The sequence below is a fragment of the Saccopteryx leptura genome, chromosome 1, assembly GCF_036850995.1.
Source record: "Saccopteryx leptura isolate mSacLep1 chromosome 1, mSacLep1_pri_phased_curated, whole genome shotgun sequence".
Taxonomy (NCBI): Eukaryota; Metazoa; Chordata; class Mammalia; order Chiroptera; family Emballonuridae; genus Saccopteryx; species Saccopteryx leptura.
In genome coordinates this window covers 54,045,532-54,068,204 of record NC_089503.1, presented here as the reverse complement: position 1 = coordinate 54,068,204, position 22,673 = coordinate 54,045,532, and the positions used below count along the sequence as shown (strand labels likewise).

The 22,673-nt window shown below is 40.5% G+C and overlaps 1 pseudogene; it reads right to left on the bottom strand.

Moving 5' to 3' along the window:
• The window catches only part of LOC136388003 (TBC1 domain family member 12-like), a 36,522-nt pseudogene that overhangs the window by 8,612 nt on the left and 5,237 nt on the right, over positions 1-22,673 (bottom strand).

Genomic DNA, 22,673 nt, shown 5'->3' with positions numbered 1-22,673 from the left:
CAACAAACAAAATCCCTAGGCCAGATGGCTTCGCAGGTGAATTCTACCAAATATTCAGGGAAGAACTAACTCCTATCCTTCTCAAGCTATTTCAAAAAATTCCAGAGGAGGGAAGACTTCCAAACTCCTTTCATGAGGCGAGCATAATTCTGATTCCAAAACCAGGCAAAGACAATACAAAGAAAGAAAACTATAGGCCAATATCCCTGATGAATTTAGATGCTAAAATCCTCAACAAAATATTAGCAAATCGGATCCAGCAATACATTAAAAAAATCATAAATCATGATCAAGTGGGATTTATTCTGGGGAAGCAAGGCTAGTACAATATTTCCAAATCAATCAATGTGATTCATCATATAAACAAAAGGAAGGAGAAAAATCACATGATCATATTAGTATTGTAGATGTAGAAAAAGGATTTGATAAAATCCAGCACCCATTTATGATCAAAACTCTCAGCAAAGTAGGAATACAGGGAACATACCTCAACATGATAAAGGCCATCTATGACAAACCCACAGACAACATCATACTCAATGGGCAAATATTAAAAGCAATTTCCTTAAGATCAGGAACAAGGTAGGTCACCTCCCTTCACCACTCTTATTCAACATAGTTCTGAAAGTCCTATCCAGAGCAATCAGACAAGAAGAGGAAATAAAAGGCATCCAAATTGGAAAAGAAGAAGTAAAATTATCATTATTTGCTAATGATACAATACTGTACATAGAAAACCCTAAAGTCTCAGTCAAAAAACTACCAGACCTGATAAATGAATTCTGCAAGGTGGCAGGATAATAAAATCAATATTCAGAAATCAGTGCAATTTTTCCCCCCAACAAGGAACTGTCTGAAAGAGAAATACCACCTCACATGAGTCAGAATAGTGCTCATTAACAAAGTAACACATAATTAGTGCAAGGATATGGAGAAAAGGGAACCCTCCTGCATTGCTGGTGGGAATGCAGACTGGTGTAGCCACTGTGGAAAACAGTATGGAGATTCCTCAAAAAATTAAAAATGGAACTGCCTTTTGACCCAGCCATCCCACTTTTAGGAATATATCCTAAGAACCAAATCACTGATTCAAAAGAAGAAATGCACCCCCATGTTTACTGAAGCATTGTTTACAATAGCCAAAATCTGGAAACAGCCGAAGTGTCTGTCAGTGAACAAGTGGAATAAAATGTTCTGGTACATATATACAATGGAATACTATGCAACCAGAAAAAGAAGGAAATCTTACCTTTTGCGACAACATGGATGGACCTGGAAACTATTATGCTAAGTGAAATAAGCCAGGCAGAGAAAGAAAAATATCATATGACCTCACTCATTTGAGGAATCTGATGAACAATGTGAACAGAGGAACAGAATAGAGGCAGAGGTGAGATTTAAGGGACCAGAGGGAAAGCGGATAGAAAGAAAGGGGATGAGAGGATGGGATCAGAGAAGGGAAAGAGATTGGTGAAATTATATATACATAACACAGCGTTATAGAGAGCAGGAAAGCAAATCTGGAGGAAAGGGGGGAGGCTGTTGGGGGAAGGGTGCAAGGGGGATGTTGAGGGGAACACGAGGGTGGGGGGATGTATTCGGTGGGACACTTGAATCTATGTAAAGACAATAAATTAAAATCAATTAAAAATATAAAGAAACAGTATGATGAGATTGTCCTCGAAGAATACTTAAAATGTTCTAAAATATTTCAACATCTTGTTGCAATCCACATAGAAAAAGGCCAACTGGCATGACTTACTCATGAGATTTCCAAATGCAGTGAAGGCATCTATGTCTTCCTAATTGAGAATGTGTCCTGCCTAATGAAGGACATCCCTGGAACAAAACCAACATCAGGCCTGTAACATGAATATGCTCCCAAGATAGTGCATAAAGAATCATAACACGGGTCATTCTTGTTCAAGGTGTAGAGATAGAAATACAAGAACATGTCCAGCTTAATTCCAAACTGACATCTGTATCGTAAACAGATATACCTCCTGCATTTAGAGAATGATATGTTTAGAGAGAATGTGCTTTACTAAAGCTTTTCCACCATTCCTTTCCTTTGGAGAGAAATACTTCATAAATTCAAGAGTTACTTTGAGTTCCCTTCCTAGAGCCAGACTCCAAACTTGACTCCACACTTTACCATGAACACTAGGGGGCGATCCCTGCACCTCAATTCTCCAGTCTTTCTTCTACTATGTATTACTTCCCAATTAGGCAGCATTTCACTGTTTCGCTGGTCCAAATTACCACTGTATTTGCAATGTTTTCTTTCTGCTTAAATTTTCCAATTTTTCTTTTTAATGTGCTGCTTTAATTTCTCAATTTTGAGACTCAGTTCAATGGTCTAATGTTCTTGTCAATGAAGTAAAGCTCCTTCCACAGATTTGGCAGGATGCTTTCCTTGGAGTAGGAAAAGATTTCTTCTACAGTACACAAAAACAATGATCAATCATATGATGGCCCAACAATCAGAATGGTAGTAGAAAGAGGCTCAGATTCAAAACTGTTATGTCTTGAAGACTGAAGTGGAGGTTTACAGGTCCTTCCTGTTCATGCTTCATATTCCTGCTGAATTATTTTTGGAAGCTTTCTAAAGATTTTCTCCAGAAGAGACTTGACCAAATCATTTCCAACCAGGAACACTATGGACAACTAATCTGAGCTCCTTTCGTCCTTTTGTTTCTTTATTTTCTTTTTTTTTTTCTTTCTTTTTTCTGAAGCTGGAAACGGGGAGAGACAGTCAGACAGACTCCCGCATGCGCCCGACCAGGATCCACCCGGCACACCCACCAGGGGTGACGCTCTGCCCACCAAGGGGCGATGCTCTGCCCCTCTGGGGCATCGCTCTGCCGCGACCAGAGCCACTCTAGCGCCTGGGGCAGAGGCCAAGGAGCCATTCCCAGCGCGGGGTCATCTTTGAGCCTTGGCTGCAGGAGGGGAAGAGAGAGACAGAGAGGAAGGAGGGAGGGGTGGGGAAGCAAATGGGCGCTTCTCCTATGTGCCCTGGCTGGGAATCGAACCTGGGTCCCCCGCACGCCAGGCCGACGCTCTACCGCTGAGCCAACCGGCGAGGGCCTCCTTTCGTCCTTTTGGAAAAGGTTTCAGACAACCAGGGGCAAGGGGAGGGGTGCTCTGGAAGTTGGAAGAGAGGATCATACGCTCAAACTCCCTGCAGCTCTAAGTCTAAGAACTTTGGTGCCTGCCACCACCATGCAGCTGCTTTGAAGAGAACAGGCTGCCCATGCCAGCAGCAACCTTATTGCCAGGCCCCTCCAGGTGGGCATGACCACAAGGGAAAGGCAGGAGGCTCCCTGCCAACCTGGAGAAGCTGTTGCTGGTGCCTGACCAGTCACTTTGAGGATATTAAGGTTGACCTTGTGGAGACAGTGCTAAGAAAGCATTCCTGGTGCTTGGCTTTCGGAGTCCAGCCTTGGAGATGGAAGAGAGGTGTGCTGTGTAGGAGGCATGGTACAGAGTTGCAATTACTCACGTATGGATTTTAGGAAAAAATTTATTATGGTTAATAACAATTAAAAATAATCAAGGCAAAATCAAAAGGGGTTTTGAACTTACGTAACCTAAAGTAGAATAAAGAAAACAATCAACACAACAATAAACTATACAACATCATCAGATGGAGAAACATCAGCCTGGGTTCTAGATTAGTAGCTAGCTAAAGCAATAGACTAAGAAAAAGATAATTATGAGTATGTACAAATCTCACCAAACCATGAAGGAACACATCACCAGACCCGAAAGCTTCAGCCTGGGCTCCAGAGTCAACCACTGCCCTGTGCATCTATGAGGAAGAGTTCTCTACTTCAGGGGCGGTCTGAGACCCTACCGATATTTATAGAAAATGTTTGGCTGGAGGTTATTACACAAGGTCCTTTGTGCATAACCTCCAGGAACAAAAAAAGGTCACCATATTCTGAAATAATTACACAGGCTGGAAATCAAGTGGTAAGACCATCCTCCCTGGCTTCAGCGAAACTGTTTATCCCACCCTGAGTAAATAACCCAGTCATTCCTGTGTGTGTGTGTGTGTGTGTGTGTGTGTGTGTGTGTGTGTGTGTGTGTGTGTGTGTCTCCCTTTCTGATCATGTTCAATTGAGTTCAAATTCATCTATATATACTGTTCCTCCATAAGAGGTCACTTCCATGGCAGGCCATGAGGCTAGAGATGTCTAGAGAACTTTGAGAAAAGAGGAAGTCATCCAGAATGTATAGGTACTGCAGATGAAATCCGGTGGATAGAGTTTCTTGAACATGGTTCTTAGCCTCAAGACAGCAAGTAATAGAGGCCTTAGAAGTCCAACCTGATGTTCCTTATGGAAACCTCTAGCAGAGCAAAGCTAAAGAAGGCCTTAATGTTAAATTAACTTTGTTGCTGCACGTGTATAAACAATCAGGCCAAATCTAATAAGGCCAGACTCATTTTGTGATCAAGAATTATCTTTGATCCGTTTTCACTGGCGGTGAGATTACATCGTAGGAGAGCGGAAGCAACCACAGCCGCTGCGGTGCATGAGGCAAAAGCGCAGGACCGCCTCACTGATTCATGCCCCAAGGCGCCACCATCGGCCACCCGCCGCCACGGCCCCCGCCCGCCCCCCCCCCCCCCCCCCCCCCCCCCCCCCGAAAGGAGTCAAGGCTGGCGGACGGCGTAGGGAGGACGCTACTGCGACCGCGGCGGATGAAAGGGGCTCCTCTCCTGTTGGGAAGTCCCAGCCATTTCGCATTTGGGCTCGCTCTTTCTTTTTTTTTTTTTTTTTGTATTGCAAATACGTAGATTTATTGAGGGCAATATTGTCTTTTTCTTGTCAATAACTGACAATAAAGTAATAAATGGCTGATTTTACACAGATCTTCAATTCAAAAGGCAATTATATTAATGACCTTAAAATAATGACACAATTATTGCTGTTATAAATATTCTCTTAAGCTCTTTCACACCGCGTTGCGCCTGCTGGGCTAACTCCGCTGATCCGCTGATGGAGGAGTTACAAGCAGCTCTTCCCAGATATGATGAGAGTTTATCAGTGACCTGATCTGGTTGCTTCAGGGCTGCTATCAACGAAGGGATATCACATTTTCTGGTTCCAGAGATGGCTGGCGTAGCCTTCCCAGTTTGAATAGGATCCTGAAAATAAATAAATAAAATCTAGGCAGTCAGAAGATCTTTTTTTCTAATCCCAGACAGAAGGCATGGGACGGTGAGAGCTCCTTGTTGCAAGGCAATAGAAACTCTTCCCGGTCTGAAGATGTGGGAAGACTGCATTAGCAAGTTCAATGTCACAGGCTTCTGATGAAGACCAAATTAGATACTAAATTCCCACTATAGGACTGCTAAAACTTTTTTCAAAACAATCAGGCAAGGATAGGTGATGTTGCCATGGCATCAGAAATCTCCATGGATGGGGGACCACCACATACACCATCACTTCTTACATGGCAATGAAGTCAAACCCCAGCTGCCCACCAAGGTAGTAGCCAGCCAGATCTGTCACTGATCTCAGAGTGTAACACAGGAATGGGTCTCGCCTCTATTGAAGCCATTTGCTCAGCTTCACAGGGGACAATGGAATCTGAGACCAGGAGAACACCACACCTTGGGAAGAGAAGGAGAGAGAATGCAGGGTCAGAACATGAGAGCAGACAAGAATCCTAGGCACATCTGAAAGCTTGCTCGAGTGTCAGGCCTGCCACAAGCAGCCATGGCGTGGTATTCCTTTCTCCACATTTCAGCCTATGTTAAAGGTTGTCAACCTCTGGGTATGCCAACTTCATTATACTTATATATCTTATCTTCCCTACTAGATTATGAGCTTCTGGAGTTCAGAAATCAAACTTTGCTCACACTTACAATGCCCGTCAGAGGTGGATTTAACAGTGGGCGCACCAGGTGCATGCCCTGGGCCCCGACTTCTGAAGGGCCCCACAAAACCCCAACTTTACACTTTTTTCTAATGACACCAAGTTTGGTTTCATATGTGCAATTTTAACATTAATAGTACATAATATTTTCTATTTATTTAAAAATATGGTTAACATGCATTTTTATTTTCCCTGTCTCTCTCTCTTTTTTTAAGGGGCCCAATATATCCTTCTGTGCCCAGGGCCTCAAATGACCTTAATCTGCCTCTGCATATCATCCAGCATAGACCATTACATGTAATAAAGACCTAATTAGATGTATTATAAAATTGTACACTTAAAATGTATGTAATTTTATTAACCATTTCACCCAAGAAATGCAATAAAAATTTTTAAATAAAGTAAAAATACATAGTAAAAAATAATTTTTGAGATTCTTCTTGATCAAAGACGGGAAAAGTGTAGGGAAAAATTTGTCTTAAATGAAAATTATGTGCTGTCATTTTAAAGCACACCTGGGTTGTCTGATTCTGTACATTGTAGATAACTAACAGCATTGCTAAATAATTTCTGTCTATAGACATGGAAACAAATTCTGTCCAGGGGAGAAATAACTGAAATACCAATTTTGGCTCTATGTGCACATTTACTACAATATTCTTGACCTATAACTGTGTCTGTTCTTAGAATTTATTATAATATTTCTGACCTGTACCTGTGTCTATCCTTAGGACTCACCTTTGACCTCGTTGTAACACTTTACTAGTTTCCTCATGAATGTGTTAAATAAAATAAAATCTTTAACGTGTTTATTATATCTGTAAAGGTTATGATTTTACCTGCTTTTGAAATTGTCTTTTAATGCCAGCATAGATCTAAATCATTGTTTAATGGCTGATCCACATGTGCCTTGAGTTCTTGCATCAGCCACAGAGGCCCAGGGGGTTTCAGACAGCAGTGTTAAAGGGATTTTTCAGGTAGCCCAGTTTGGTGACCTTTCAAGCAACCTAGCACAGGAACTTTCTAAAAGCTTTATGGTAGCAGCCTCATTTAGAAGCTCCTTGGTGTTTGGGGTTTGTTTTTTTTTCTGTTTTACTGTTTGAGGTGGCCTAAAACTTCTTAACATTGTCCTGGCCATTGAGCTCCTCAGAGCAGAGAAAATACAAATTTAAGACCCTTCAGGTCTCTCACAGAAAAGAACAAGATAGTGCTCAAGCACTGCCAAGTGAATTTTGTTTTCTTCTTAATTTTTCCATTGAGTTAAGGGGGGCAGGTGGCAGAGAGGGAGAGAGAAGCATAAACTCATTGTTCCATTGCTTTTTGAGTGTGTACTGACTGGGGATCCAACCCATGCGACCTCTCCACATCAGGAAGATATTCTCTCCACTGAGCCACCAGGCCAAGGTGAGGTGGGATTTTATATGCTTATTTAAAATAAAGCCATGTGAAGCTTCATGCTTGTGTCTAGATGGAGGGTAGAAGGAGGTCATTTTTTTTTTTTTTACTTCACATGGTCAAGCAAGTCATAGGGACCCATGAGAGCACATACTGAGGTAAAACCAGTGTGTAAAGATGCAGATGGTCTGCGATACGCCAGTATCCTCTGCATTCTTTCAGTGAGCCATTACCACATCATTGTCTGTAAACTGACAGTATATATCAGCCATCTCTAGAGTTGAATGCACACATTTCAAGAGCTCACTTTTATTTTTGTGTGTTTAATATATGTGTACCATACTACATGCATATAATTTGTAAATATAGAAATATATTCAGATTGAATGTCCAACTTTTTTCCATAGGATGTGCAATTAAGTTTAGAAAACAGTAGGCAATATCATGAAAACATCTTGCTATTGGGTTTCCCAAGTATCCTTACCAAAATCAAAATGGTAATGGAAGGGCTGACCATTGTGCACATTTTCCCCACAATTTATTCAGAAGAAGCATGCCAACCTGCCTCTGATTATAGGCCTGAAAAATTGTTCTATGAAAAGTAAGGACTTAATTCTGCTTCTTTTTTACCAGTGAGACGAACATACACGGAAATACAGAAATACAGGAAGAGAGTGAGGTGAGAAGCCTCAACGCATAGTTGCGGCACTTTTAGTTGTTCATTGATTGCTTTCTTGTATGTGCCTTGACCAGGGGGCTGCAGCTGATCCAGTGACCCATTGCTCAAGCCAGTGACCTTGTGCTCAAGCCAGCAACCTTGGGCTTCAAGCTAGCAACTTTTAGGCTCATGCCAGTGACCATGGAGTCATGTTTATGATCCCACGCTCAAGCCAGCAACACCACACTCAAGTCCAATTTGCCCATGCTCAAGCCAGGGAACTTGGGGTTTCAAACTTGGGTCCTCAGCCTCCCAGGTCGATGCTCTATCCACTGCACCACCACCTGGTCAGGCCCATTTCTCTATTTCTAATGCTTAGAAAAGTGGTTGGCACATAGTAAGTACTCAATATTTGTTGAATGAACCTCACAGTGATTTAACTCAATATCCTTTTTTTTTTTTTGGCAGAGACAGAGAGAGGAACAGATAAGGACAGACAGAAAGGAAGGGAGAGAGATGAAAAACATCAATTCTTCATTGTGGTTCCTTAGTTGTTCATTGATTGATTTTTTTCATATGTGCCTTGACTGGGGGGCTACAGCAGACCGAGTGACTGCTTCCTCGAGCCAGCGACCTTGGGCTCAAGCTGGTAAGCCTTGCTCAAACCCGATGAGCCCACGCTCAAGCTGATGACCTCGGGGTTTCGAGCCTGGGTCCTCCGCCTCCCAGTCTGACACTCTATCCACTGCACCACCACCTGGTCAGGCTCAATATCCTATTTTTAACAATCATTTCTCATTATATTGCCCATTGTGGTTTAAAAATAGGAAACCAAAATTTTTTTAAAGTGAGAGGAAGGAAGATAGAGAAATAAACTCCCCCTTGCACCCTGACTGGGATCCATCTGGCAACCCCTGTTTGGGGCCAATGATCTAATCAATTGAGCTATCCTCAGCACCCAGGGCCAATGTTCAAACCAATCAAACCACTGGCTTTGAGAGGGGAAGAGAAAGAGAAAAGCAGATGGTCGCTTCTCATGTGTGCCCTGACCAGGGATCAAACTCAGGATGTCTATACGCCGAGCCAATGCTCTATCCAGAGAGCCAGCCAGGGAGGGCCAAAAAGTAAATCTTACCTTCAGCCATAGCTGGAGCAAAAGCAGGGCGGTTCAACTCTACAGCAGAATATTGAAACGCTGGCAATGGTAGAATGGAAGAGAGCTTAAGTTGAGATTCCTAGTGGCAGAGTGAATAGTTTACAGGAAAATAAGCAGAGCATCCTGGTGATAGTGTCAGTCATTCCAGAATTATCTGCAGTGAATAACTGGTGTCTCTCAAAGTGCAAGAAGTACAGCTACTTGTGCCTAATAGGAAACACTACCTGGGTATTAATCCCCAACATAGATGGAGGTGTTAAAACTTACCAGCAAATAGGCACTTATGAAAAAGAAATGGTAACCTCGGTCTATTTTGGATAGGCTGTATACTGATGTATTTCTATCACTGATATGGAGAAAACAAGTGCTCAGGAAATAGTTTTTAGGGCTCAGAAAAAAAAGTCTCAGTCCTATTTTTCTTTTCTAAGGCATGATTTTGGAAGAAGCTTCTTGGCACTGGGATAAGAAGAGAGGGAAGTTAAGTGGATAATTATGCACCAAGGTCCCACTATTACATGAAGCAAGCATTTCTGTTCATTCTAAGCAAGCATGTTGCATTGTAAAGGACCAGAGGATAAATTCAGTGTATTCCTGCCCTCAAGAAGTTTACAGTGTAGTGAGGAATGGAAAATTAAATTACGCATTTCAGAGGGGATGAGGATAGGGGACTGGGTGAAAAAGGTGAAGGAATTAAGCCAAAAAAAAAAAACCACTTACAGACACAGACAACAGTGTAGGGATTGCAGGAGGGAAAAGAAGGTAGGAGGAGGTGAAGGAGTCGAGGGGGGATAGATGGTGATAGAGGGAGACGACAGGGTGGTAAACTCAAAATGCAAATACAGATGATGTATTACAGAACTGGATGCCTAAAATCTCCTTTTTTTTTTTTTGACAGAGACAGAGAGTCAGAGAGGGATAGACAGGAAGAGAGAGAGATGAGAAGCATCAATTTTTCGTTGTGGCACTTTAGTTGCTCATTAATTACTTTCTCATATGTGCCTTGACCGGGGGACTACAGCAGACCAAGTGACCTCTTGCTCAAGCCAGTGACCTTGGGCTCAAGCTGGTGAACCCACTCAAACCAGATGAGCCCACACTCAAGCTGGTAACCTCAGGGCTTTGAACCTGGGTCCTCCGCATCCCAGACCAACACTCTATCCACTGCACTACTGCCTGATCAGGCAAACCTGCATAATTTTATTAACCAATGTCACACTAATAAATTCAATAAAAATTTTTTCAAAGAAAAGAGATAGGAAGTCTGAAAAGGGACATAGAAACCATAAAAAGGAGCTGTAACGAATAATGCAATACATAAAATGATGAATACACTAGAAGGAATTAACAGCAGTTAGATGAAGCAGAGAGCCAAACCAGCAATTTAGAGGACAAGGTAACATAAAACATCCAAGCAGAACAAAAAAGAGAAAAAAAAATTTTTAATGAAGAAATTTAAAAACACCTCTGGGACAATCTCAAGCATAACAACATCTGCATCACAGGGTTATCAGGAGAAGAGAGAGAGAGCAAAGAATCAAGAACGTGTTTGAAGAAATATGGTTGAAAATTTCCCTAACCTGATGAATAAAAAAGACCCATTCAGGAAGCACTGAGAATTCCAAACAAGAAGAACTGAAAAAGGCCCACACCAAGACACAACAAAAGTAAGATGGCAGAGGTTAAAGATAAAGAATCTTAAAAGCAGCAAAAGAAAGAAGTAGTTACCTACAAGAAAGCTCCCATAAAGGTGTCAGCTGACTTCTCAACAGAAACACTTTAGGCCAGAAGGGATTGGCACAAAATATTCAAAGTGGTGAAAAGCAAGGCCGCCTGACCTGTGGTGGCGCAGTGGATAAAGCATCAACCTGGAAACGCTGAGGTTGCCGGTTCAAAACCCTGGGCTTGCCTGGTCAAGGCACATATGGGAGTTGATGCTTCCTGCTCCTCCCCCCCTCCCCTCTCTATAATGAATAAATAAAATCTTTAAAAACAAACAAACAAAACAAAAACAAAAAAAGAAAAGCAAGGTCCTACAAACAAGGCTATCCACCAAACCAGCAATATACATATCATATAGCATAAAAATGTATACTTGAAACCTATATAATTCTATTAACCAATGTCATCCCAATCAATTTAATTTAAAAAAGAAATGTTAAAGGATATTTTTTAAAACAAAAATGTTTAAAGTGTAATGGGGAATGAAAAAATTAAATTATATATTGTCATATTATTACATTGTTATACAGAATAGTATAACAACTGTCACAAGAATACCACTTTGGCTAAGAGAAAGAGGAGGCCACAAGTTTTTGAGAAAATCAAAAGTAATGTTTGGACCAACTGTATATATCAAACAGATTCGAGTAGGGACATTTAAGAGATAATTTCAATAGCCCATATGAGAGATAATAAGATTCTAAACAAGGATAGTGGCAATGAAACAGAAAGGAGAGACTAGATTTGAGAAATGTTGCATATCTAGCTTCTTCAAGATTCGTTGACTATGCATGAGAGAGGATTAAGAGGGAGGTGACAAGCCTGACCAGGTGGTGGCGCAGTGGATAGAGCGTCGGACTGGGATGCAGAAGACCCAGGTTCGAGACCCCGAGGTCGCCAGTTTGAGCACGGGCTCATCTGGTTTGAGCAAAAATTCACCAGCTTGGACCCAAGGTCGCTGGCTCGAGCAAGGGGTTACTCGGTCTGCTGAAGGCCCACGGTCAAGGCACATATGAGAAAACAATCAATGAACAACTAAGGTGTCGCAATGCGCAATGAAAAACTAATAATTGATGCTTCTCATCTCTTCGTTCCTGTCTGTCTGTCCCTGTCTATCCCTCACTCTGACTCTCTCTCTGTCTCTGTAAAAAAAAATTTTTTTTAATAAAAAAATAAAAATTAAAAATAAATTTAAAAAAAAAGAGGGAGGTGACAAAATGTTTGAGCACTGAGAATTGGGACAACAGAAGTATGTATGGTTTACAGATGCATTTAAATATAAACTGAGGCATGTTTTAAAATAAAGAGTTTATTTGATCATTTATCCATTCTAATCAGGCCATGCGAAGCATGAAGTATTTGAGGAAAAGACTTAAATGAAGAAAGTGTAAAAGCAAAGTAAGAAAAATATTGATTTGCTATAGCTTAAAGCTTAATTGGTTGTCTGTACGTTTCAATTTTATAACCTTGAGGCACTCAAGGGCTTAGATTTTGGGTTGCTTACATAGGGCACCACAGCATTAGAGCCCCCTTTGCCTAGTGGCTTCTTGTTTATTTAATTCAGTGGAGGGGGCAAGTGATATGTGGTGGCACAATGGATAGAATTTCCACCTGGAATGCTGAGGTTGCCAGTTGGAAACCCCAAGCTTGCCCGTTCAAGGCACATACAAGAAGCAACTGCTATGAGTTGATGCCTACCCCTCCTCCGTCCACACCCCCACCATTCTCTCTCACTCCCCTCTCAAAAGTCAATAAATAAAATTTTTAAAAAATAAAAAGTAAAGCCTGACCTGTGGTGGATAAAGTGTCGACCTGGAAATGCTGAGGTAGCTGGTTCGAAACCCTGGGCTTGCCTGGTCAAGGCACATATGGGAGTTGATGCTTCCAGCTCCTCCCCCCTTCTCTTTCTCTGTCTCTCTCTCCTCTCTCTCCCTCTCTGTCTCTCTCTCTTCCTCTCTCTCTCCTCTCTAAAACAATAAATAAAATTTAAAAAAATTTAAATAAATAAATAAAAGTAAAAATAAATTAAAAATAAATGGAAGGGGGAGTGACGTCACGGAAATGGCGCCGTGAGCAGCGCGTCCAACAGATCTCCCCAAAATCACAACAAATTTATCAACTAGAAACAGGAAAATTTATCTTCGGAGCAAACTGAAAGCAAAAGGACTGTTATCACTCGAATCTGAGAGACGAGGGTGTGGAGGAAGCTACCGCAGGGACGTTCATTCAAGCCGCGAGAAAGTGCGCCTGTGGTAAGTCATCCCGCACTCGGAAGCCGCCGCTGGCCGCCGCCGCCAGCCGCCGCCGCCAGCCGCCGCCACCAGCCGCCGCGAGCAGCGCCCGGGTCGGTTGCAGGGCGAGCGGCAAGCAGCCGCTGGCGCGCTCCCGGTCTGGTTGCAGACCGAGCATTGCAGACCGAGCACCGCTAATGTTCCCAGCGGCCCGCGCACGGGGAGCGGGAGAGGCCCCAGGGCGGTATTCCCTACTTGGGAGATTCTCTCCGCGGGCGGGGCACCTCACCCAGCCATTCAAGCTAACAATCAAGCGTTGGGGGAGGGGCGCGCGCAGGCAGCCTGAAATACCTTCGGGAGCACAGCTGCGACCCAATTACTAAAATTAACTTAACCCGTGAAATCTGCGCACCCTCGGTTCTAATTGATAAGATCTCTCTCAGTTCACCGACCCAAGACAAGAGGCGTGATATTTTTTGGTGCCTCTCGCTAAAGGGGCGGGGGCAACTTCTGATTGATAGAGCCTCCATATTCAGGGATAAACGCTAACAAGAAGGACTTGGCAGATAATAAGATCTATACCACACTAGTCGCAAGCAGAGACTAGTGCCTCTTCTTACCGGCCAAAACAGGCTACAAAGAGTGGAAAGCCTGGGTTGAGAGGTCCAACGGAATGCTAGGCGCTGAACAATCACCTTGACAACAATTGACTCCCACCCCCGCCTGATTACACTGGAGGCCCTGACTGTCAGAGCCCTTCCCAGAGCCTTGCACTGAGTGGGGATAGAGTGGGGATTTCCCAGCTCTTTGAGTCTCTTACTCCCCAGGCAGAAGCAGTGGCAGCCTTGTGGCTGGATCGCCAGGCTGCTGGTTCGGGAGGGGGGGACTGGGAGAGAGAATCCACGAAGGCGAACTCTCTCGTCGTTAGACCCTGCAGACGCCGGCAGGCCTTGACTACCAACAAGACTAAAGCCAATTGTGTGACATTGCCATAGAACCCCATCAACTGCAAGTCCCTGCCTGGGTGTGGCGCAGGGGCAGGGCCTGGGGTGCAGAGTCGCCGACCGGGAAGAGGGAGAGAGGAGAAGGAGGAAGAGGTTGACATCTCAAAATCAGGAAAAATCCACAGACTTTGCAGCTTGTTCCACTGTTTGTTGGTTTTTTTTGTTTGTTTGTTTTTGTTGTTGTTTGTTCCTTCTATCTTATTGCCTTTATTTCCTCCACCTCAGTCCTTCTATTCTCTGCCCATCTTATGCTTCCCTTTTCTTGAACTACACTACCCATAAGTATTACATTTTATTTCTCTTCTTCATCCTCACCCTCCTTTGGGGTTATACTCCAGGACACTTAATTCTCACTCTCTCCTCTTTTGTTTTTTTTTGCCTTATTTTGTCTTTTTCTCTTCCTTTTTTATTTCTTCCTTCGTTTTTCTCTTTTTCTTATTTTTTCCTTTCTATTCGTTTTTTCTTTTCTCGTTTTACTTTCCTCCCATTTAATCCTCAATCACGAACAAATTAGTTAATTTGGGACTCAAGGTTTTTTTTGGCTTTGTTTTTCTTTTTCGGTTTTGTTTTTGTTTTTTTCTGGTTGGTTTGTTTTTGTGGCATTTTGGGTCCTCCCAACCCAAGGTCTCCATTGTATTTGGTCTTTGCTCCACTTAATACAACGTATTTTTACTTATTATTTTTATTTTTTCTTCTTGATTATTCCTTTTTTTGTCCTTTTTTCTGGTTCCCTCTTGTCCCTCTCATTATATCTCTTGGTTGACCGTCACCCGCAGGCAGATCAACTTATGCTTGTCTAAGATTTTCTTCCTTTTTTTTTTTTTTTTTTTTTATTTTTTTTATTTTTTTTATTTTTTTTTTTTTTTGCCCCCTTGAACTCTTCACCGCAAACCAGGCCCTCCATTATAGGCACGATATTTCCCTGAGGAGGGGAGAGGAGGGAAGGAGAACAAAGAAAAAAAAAAGGGGGAAATAATAAATTATTACTGCTTTTTTTTGTGGGGTGTTTTACCCTTTGTTTTTTGTTTTTTTTTGTTGTTGTTGTTTTTTTTGTTTTTTTTTGGTTTTTTTTTTTGTTTTTTTTTGTTTTGTTTTTTACTTTTTACTCTTTATTAATTCTAATTAGTGCTATCAACAAGACCACCCTCAGATGCCAATAAGAAAGAGGAAATCTAATATTATGGATACAAAAGAAAGAGAGGTAACACAAATAGATGTGGAAAAATCTATGGAGAAAAGACTTAACATATTGGAAGCCTTGGAGCTAAATGACAGAGAATTTAAAATAGAAATCTTAAAAATACTCAGAGATATACAAGAAAACACGGAAAGGCAATATAGGGAGATCAGAAAACAACTCAATGAACACAAAGAATATATTACCAAGGAAATTGAAACTATAAAAACAAATCAAACAGAAATGAAAAACTCAATTCACGAACTGAAAAACGAGGTAACAAGCTTAGCTAGCAGAACAACCCAGATTGAAGATAGGATTAGTGAAATAGAAGACAAACAACTTGAGGCACAACAGAGAGAAGAAAAAAGAGACTCAAAAATAATAAAAAACGAGAAAGCCCTACAGGAATTATCTGACTCCATCAGAAAGAATAACATAAGAATAATAGGTATATCAGAGGGAGAAGAGAAAGAAAATGGAATGGAGAATATACTCAAACAAATAATAGACGAGAACTTCCCAAGCCTGTGGAAAGAACTAAAGCCTCAAATTCAAGAAGCAAACAGAACACCGAGTTTTCTTAACCCCAACAAACCCACTCCAAGGCACATCATAATAAAGATGACACAAACCAATGACAAAGAAAAAATTCTCAAGGCAGCCAGGGAAAAGAAGAGTACAACATATAAAGGAAGGCCTATTAGATTATCATCAGATTTCTCAGCAGAAACTCTACAAGCTAGAAGAGAGTGGACCCCAATATTTAAAGCCCTGAAAGAGAGGAACTTTCAGCCAAGAATACTATACCCATCAAAGCTATCCTTCAAGTATGAAGGAGATATAAAAACATTCACAAATACAGAAAAGATGAGAGAATTTATCACGAGAAAGCCCCCACTCCAGGAAATACTAAAGGGGGTTTTCCAACCAGATTCAAAGAACAAAAGAAAACAACACCACAAGTAACAGCTCCACCAAGAACACAATAAAACCAAACTTAAACTGTGACAACAAAGGAAAAAAAAGGGGGGGGGAGAGAATGGAGATTAACAGTAGCAAAGGACGATGAAGTGCAGAAATACTTATAAGATAGGGTACTACAATGAATATGGTAGGTACCCTTTTCATTACTTAATGGTAACCACCCTAGAAAAAACCACCACAAAAACACATGACTTAAAAAAGGTAGCAACAGAGGAAAGAAGTATGGAACACAAACAAACAGAAACAAATGATAGAAAAACAAAAGAGAAGAATCAAACTAGATACAAAACTAACAGAAAGCAATTTATAAAATGGCAGTAGGGAACCCACAAGTGTCAATAATTACACTAAATGTAAATGGATTAAACTTACCAATAAAAAGACACAGAGTAGCAGAATGGATTAAAAAAGAAAATCCAACTATATGCTGCCTACAAGAAACACATCTAAGCAACAAGGATAAAAACAAATTCAAAGTGAAAGGCTGGAAAACAATACTCCAAGCAAACAACACCCAAAAAAAAGCAGGTGTAGCAATACTCATATCTGATAATGCTGACTACAAGACAGAAAAAGTACTCAGAGACAAAAATGGTCACTTCATAATGATTAAGGGGACACTGAATCAAGAAGACATAACAATCCTTAATATATATGCACCAAACCAAGGAGCACCAAAATATATAAAACAGCTACTTATTGACCTTAAAACAAAAACTAACAAAAATACAATCATACTTGGAGACCTCAATACTCCACTGACGGCTCTAGATCGGTCATCCAAACAGAGAATCAATAAAGATATAGTGGACTTGAACGAAATACTAGAACACCTGGATATGATAGACATCTACAGGACACTTCATCCCAAAGCGACAGAGTATACATTTTTCTCTAGTGTACATGGAACATTCTCAAGAATTGACCATATGTTGGGCCACAAAGACAATATCAGCAAATTTAGAAAAATTGAAATTGTACCAAGCATATTTTCTGATCATAAAGCCTTGAAACTAGAATTCAACTGCAAAAAAGAGGGGGAAAAACCCACAAAAATGTGGAAACTAAACAACATACTTCTAAAAAATGAATGGGTCAAAGAAGAAATAAGCACAGAGATCAAAAGATACATACAGACAAATGAAAATGAAAATACGACATATCAGAATCTCTGGGATGCAGCAAAAGCAGTAATAAGAGGAAAGTTCATATCACTTCAGGCCTATATGAACAAACAAGAGAGAGCCGAAGTAAACCACTTAACTTCACACCTTAAGGAACTAGAAAAAGAAGAACAAAGACAACCCAAAACCAGCCGAAGAAAGGAGATAATAAAAATCAGAGCAGAAATAAATGAAATAGAGAACAGAAAAACTATAGAAAAAATCAATAAAACAAGGAGCTGGTTCTTTGAAAAGGTCAACAAAATTGACAAACCCTTGGCAAGACTCACCAAGGAAAAAAGGCACAGGACTCAAATAAATAAAATCCAAAATGAAAGAGGAGAGATCACCACAGACATCATAGATATACAAAGAATTATTGTAGAATACTATGAAAAATTATATGCCACCAAATACAACAATCGAGAAGAAATGGATAAATTCCTAGAACAATACAACCTTCCTAGACTGAGTCATGAAGAAGCAGAAAGCCTAAACAGACCAATCAGCAGGGAGGAAATAGAAAAAACTATTAAAAACCTCCCCAAAAATAAAAGTCCAGGCCCAGACGGTTATACTAGTGAATTCTATCAAACATTCAAAGAAGACTTGGTTCCTATTCTACTCAAAGTCTTCCATAAAATTGAAGAAGAAGCAATACTTCCGAACACATTTTATGAGGCCAACATAACCCTCATACTAAAACCTGGCAAGGATGGCACAAAGAAAGAAAACTACAGACCAATATCTCTAATGAATACAGATGCTAAAATTCTAAACAAAATACTGGCAAACCGAATACAACAACATATTAAAAAAATAATACATCATGATCAAGTGGGATTCATCCCAGAATCTCAAGGATGGTTCAACATACGCAAAACGGTTAACGTAATACACCATATCAACAAAACAAAGAACAAAAACCACATGATCTTATCAATAGATGCAGAAAAGGCTTTTGATAAAATACAACACAATTTTATGTTTAAGACTCTCAACAAAATGGGTATAGAAGGAAAATATCTCAACATGATAAAGGCCATATATGATAAACCATCAGCTAACATCATATTAAATGGCACTAAACTGAAGGCTTTCCCCCTTAAATCAGGAACAAGACAGGGTTGTCCACTCTCTCCACTCTTATTTAACGTGGTACTAGAAGTTCTGGCCAGAGCAATCAGACAAGACAAAGAAATAAAAGGCATCCATATTGGAAAAGAAGAAGTAAAGGTATCACTTTTTGCTGATGATATGATCCTATACATCGAAAACCCGAAGGACTCCACAAAAAGATTATTAGAAACAATAAACCAATACAGTAAGGTCGCAGGATACAAAATTAACATACAGAAGTCCATAGCCTTTCTCTATGCCAACAATGAAATATTAGAAAACGAACTCAAAAAAATAATCCCCTTCACGATTGCAACAAAAAAAATAAAATACCTAGGAATAAACATAACAAAGAATGTAAAGGACCTATATAATGAAAATTACAAAGCATTGTTAAGGGAAATCGAAAAAGATACAATGAGATGGAAAAATATTCCCTGTTCTTGGATAGGAAGAATAAATATAATCAAAATGGCCATATTACCCAAAGCAATATACAAATTTAATGCAATTCCCATCAAAATCCCTATGAGATTTTTTAAAGAAATGGAACAAAAAATCATCAGATTTATATGGAACTATAAAAAACCCCGAATAGCCAAAACAATCGTAAAGAAAAAGAATGAAGCTGGGGGCATTACAATACCTGACTTTAAACTATATTATAGGGCCACAATAATCAAAACAGCATGGTATTGGCAGAAAAATAGACACTCAGACCAATGGAACAGAATAGAAAGCCCAGAAATAAAACCACATATATATGGTCAAATAATCTTTGATAAAGGGGCCAACAACACACAATGGAGAAAAGAAAGCCTCTTCAACAAATGGTGTTGGGAAAACTGGAAAGCCACATGCAAAAGAATGAAACTCGACTACAGCCTGTCCCCGTGTACTAAAATTAATTCAAAATGGATCAAAGACCTAAATATAAGACCTGAAACAATAAAGTACATAGAAGAAGACATAGGTACTAAACTCATGGACCTGGGTTTTAAAGAACATTTTATGAACTTGACTCCAATGGCAAGAGAAGTGAAGGCAAAGATAAATGAATGGGACTACATCAGAATAAAAAGTTTTTGCTCAGCAAGAGAAACTGATATAAAAATAAACAGACAGCCAACTAAATGGGAAATGATATTTTCAAACAACAGCTCAGATAAGGGCCTAATTTCCAAAATTTACAAAGAACTCATAAAAATCAACAACAAACAAACAAACAATCCAATAAAAAAATGGGAAGAAGACATGAATAGACACTTCTCCCAGGAAGAGATACAAATGGCCAACAGATATATGAAAAAATGCTCAGCTTCATTAGTTATTAGGGAAATGCAAATCAAAACTACAATGAGATACCACCTCACCCCTGTTAGATTAGCTATGATCAACAAGACGGGTAATAGCAAATGTTGGAGAGGCTGTGGAGAAAAAGGAACCCTCATTCACTGTTGGTGGGACTGTAAAGTAGTACAACCATTATGGAGGAAAGTATGGTGGTTCCTCAAAAAACTGCAAATAGAACTACCTTATGACCCAGCAATCCCGCTACTGGGTATATACCCCAAAACCTCAGAAACATTGATATGTGAAGACACATGTAGCCCCATGTTCATTGCAGCACTGTTCACAGTGGCCAAGACATGGAAACAACCAAAAAGCCCTTCAATAGAAGACTGGATAAAGAAGATGTGGCACATATACACTATGGAATACTACTCAGCCATAAGAAACGATGACATCAGATCATTTACAGCAAAATGGTGGGATCTTGATAACATTATAAGGAGTGAAATAAGTAAATCAGAAAAAAACAAGAACTACATGATTCCATACATTGGTGGAACATAAAAATGAGACTAAGAGACATGGACAAGAGTGTGGTGGTTACCAGGGGTGGGGGGAGGGAGGACAGGGGGAGAGTTAGGGGGAGGGGGAGGGGCACAGAGAACTAGATAGAGGGTGGCGAAGGACAATCTGACTTTGGGCGAGGGGTATGCAACATAATTTAATGACAAAATAACCTAGACATGTTTTCTTTGAATATATGTACCCTGATTTATTAATGTCATCCCATTACCATTAATAAAAATTTATTTAAAAAAAATAAAAATAAATAAATGGAAGGGAGATAAAAAGGAAAAGAAGCAGATGCCAGCTTACTTTACGAGATGCTGCTTTAAATACAGTCAAAGTATATTATATAGGGTGTTGCCACCTTGTCTTAGTTTTTCCCAATGGAGATGCCTGTCTTTGGATCTGTCTGTTTCACAGTCATATTCCAGGTTTATAGATGCTCTGTGCAGCATAAGCATTTATGCTTCAAAGCCAGTGCTTAGTATCCATGCCACCTCCTCCCACCACCTCCACCCTGTCACTTCTTTATTTAGCTTTAGCTTTCTGTAAGTAATTCAGATGCCTGCAGTTTTATTTTACAATCTGTGCTGACAAGATGGAGAGGAGCCTGCTCTGCTGGAACACAGAAATCTCCATTATTAAAGATTTGTCAAGGGAGGAATGACTGCCTGCAGAGATTCGGGCTCAAACCAAAGATTATCTATCTTCTGCACTCCTTTTCTTCTTAGCAAGAAAGTACCTCCTTTGGATGCTGGAAAAATAAATCCACATCTCAGGACACCATTCTCTATAAATCAAATGAGACAGTCTTACTAAACTGAGTCCATTCAACTGTTCTTTAAATTTTACACATGTCAACATAGAATTGTCTCATTCTTCCTGCCTCTCCACACATAAATTTCATTCTCATTTTTGACAGTGTTCATTCACTTGGACTTATATTTATTGTTGCTTAACATTTTTTAAGTATTTACTTTTTCCTAGTTACAAAAGTAATATGCACCACTCAAAACAAACATAACTTAATTTGGAAACTAAGAAAAAAGTATAGAGCCTGACCAGGAGGTGATGCAGTGGATAGAGTGTCAGCACGGGATCACAGGGGACCCAAGTTTAAAAACCCCGAGGTCTCAGACTTGAGCTTGGGCTCATTAGCTTGAATGCGGGCTCACCAACTTGAGCACAGGGTCACTCTCTTGAGCAAGGGATCATAGAAATTACCCCATGGTGTTGGCTTGAGCCCAAAGGTCGCTAGTTTGAAGCCCAAGGTCTCAGGCTTGAACCCAAGGTTGCTGGCTTGAGCAAGTGGTCACTGGCTCGGATGTAGCCCCTGCCCCCGCAGCCATCAAGGCACATATGAGAAAGCAATCAATGAACAACTAAGGTGCTGCAACAAAGAACTGATGCTTCTCATCTCTCTCCCTTCCTGTCTGTCTATCCCTAGCTGTCCCACTCTCTGTCTCTCTTTCTATCTCTCTCTGACTCTCTCGCTAAATTAAAAAAAAAAAATTATAGAAAAAAAAATTATATAACTTGTCCTCTCATCACTGTTAACATTTGGGGCTATTCTTTTTCTTCTTTATGCATATTTTAATTTTAAAACATAGCTGGCCTGAAACTAATTTAAAATAATGTTGAATATTAACTGTGATTGAAAAATAAAATAGGCCCTGGCTAGTTGGCTCAGTGGTAGAGCATCGGCCAGGCATGTGGAAGTCCTGGGTTTGATTCCCGGCCAGGGCACACAGGAGACGCGCCCATCTGCTTCTCCACCCCTCCCCCTCTCCTTCCTCTCTGTCTCTCTCTTCCCCTCCCGCAGTGAGGCTCCATTGGAGCAAGGATGGCCCGGGCGCTGGGGATGGCTCCTTGGCCTCTGCCCCAGGCGCTAGAGTGGCTCTGGTCGCAACAGAACGACGCCCGAGATGGGCAGAGCATCGCCCCCTGGTGGGCGTGCCAGGTGGATCCCGGTCCGGCGCATGCAGGAGTGTGTCTGACTGCCTCCCCATTTCCAACTTCAGAAAAATACAAAAAAAAAAAAAAAGAAAAAAAAAGAAAGAAAAATAAAATAGACTTTGGGTTATGGGCACACAATGCAATCAACAGTTCAAATGCTATAGAGATGGTTACCTGAAACCTATGAATTCTTATCTACCAATGTCACCCTAGTAAATTTAATTTCTAAATAAAAAAAAATTAATATTGTTTCTTAGAAAGAAAGGAAAGCAAGAAAGGAGAAAGAAAGAGAGAGTGAGAAAGAAAGAAAGAAAGAAAGAAAGAAAGAAAGAAAGAAAGAAAGAAAGAAAGAAAGA